The sequence below is a fragment of the Uloborus diversus genome, chromosome 2, assembly GCF_026930045.1.
Source record: "Uloborus diversus isolate 005 chromosome 2, Udiv.v.3.1, whole genome shotgun sequence".
Taxonomy (NCBI): Eukaryota; Metazoa; Arthropoda; class Arachnida; order Araneae; family Uloboridae; genus Uloborus; species Uloborus diversus.
Window position 1 is genome coordinate 164,898,413 of NC_072732.1, and position 895 is coordinate 164,899,307.

General features: G+C 32.5%; 1 non-coding gene across 1 annotated transcript; it reads left to right on the forward strand.

Moving 5' to 3' along the window:
• Positions 1 to 349: 349 nt before the first annotated feature.
• Trnae-cuc (transfer RNA glutamic acid (anticodon CUC)) lies at positions 350 to 421 on the forward strand. Its single transcript has one exon. It is a non-coding gene; the product is annotated as a tRNA-Glu (tRNA).
• The last annotated feature ends 474 nt before the right edge of the window (positions 422 to 895 follow it).

An 895-nucleotide genomic window follows, 5' to 3' on the forward strand; every position in this document is an offset into this window, starting at 1 on the left:
AAACTTCTCATGGACTGAAACGAAATTGAAATAAATTCACCAGTAAAAAATTATAAATAAGAACTATATTGGTTATTAATGCACAAAAAAGAACAGGAAAAAGCTATTGTGGCAGTTTTGTCGAATGTAATTTAGTTTCACCTTGAATCGAAAGCCAAAAAAAAATGAATTTTCAAAATATCTGTTCATCTAACTCGCAGTTAGATGTCATTTTTCCCGAAAATCTGAGCAAACACATCTAATTAATTAGCCTTATATTACCAAACAATACCAAACATTAAATTTAATACGTTTTGTTTTTCCAATGCGTTTTTAGTTTCTATTTATTAAACTCTCCTTATTATGTAACTCCCACGTGGTCTAGTGGTTAGGATACCTGGCTCTCACCCAGGAGGCCCGGGTTCGATTCCCGGCGTGGGAAGATTTTTTTTCTCACAATTATCACGGTCTTTTCGATTTTCGCGATTTGAATGGATACATTCCAAGTGAAGAAAGGTCATTTTCCACTTTGAGGAAGAAGACACAACAGTCGAATTCCAAGTTACACGAGGGATGTGTTCCGAGACCCCTCGCGTAAATCGAAAAATTTCGCGTTGTGGAAAAATGAAGTTGAAAAGTGGTTTTATAAACATACCAAATTTTGTTAAGACATTTGTAAACACCACTCAAACTGTTAAAAACCATTTCTTAACTATACATTACTGTTTCTAAAATAAAAAAAACTGAATTGTTACTTGTATTTAAAAAAAAAAAAAACGTTTTATTCAACATAAAATACTGCTACGATGCACAAAATCAATGATCAATGGGGAAGAAAGACATAAAATAAACCAGTATACGATACGTACAGTATATAGTAAGAAAAACAAATGCACTATAGTTGACTGTAGAGTAG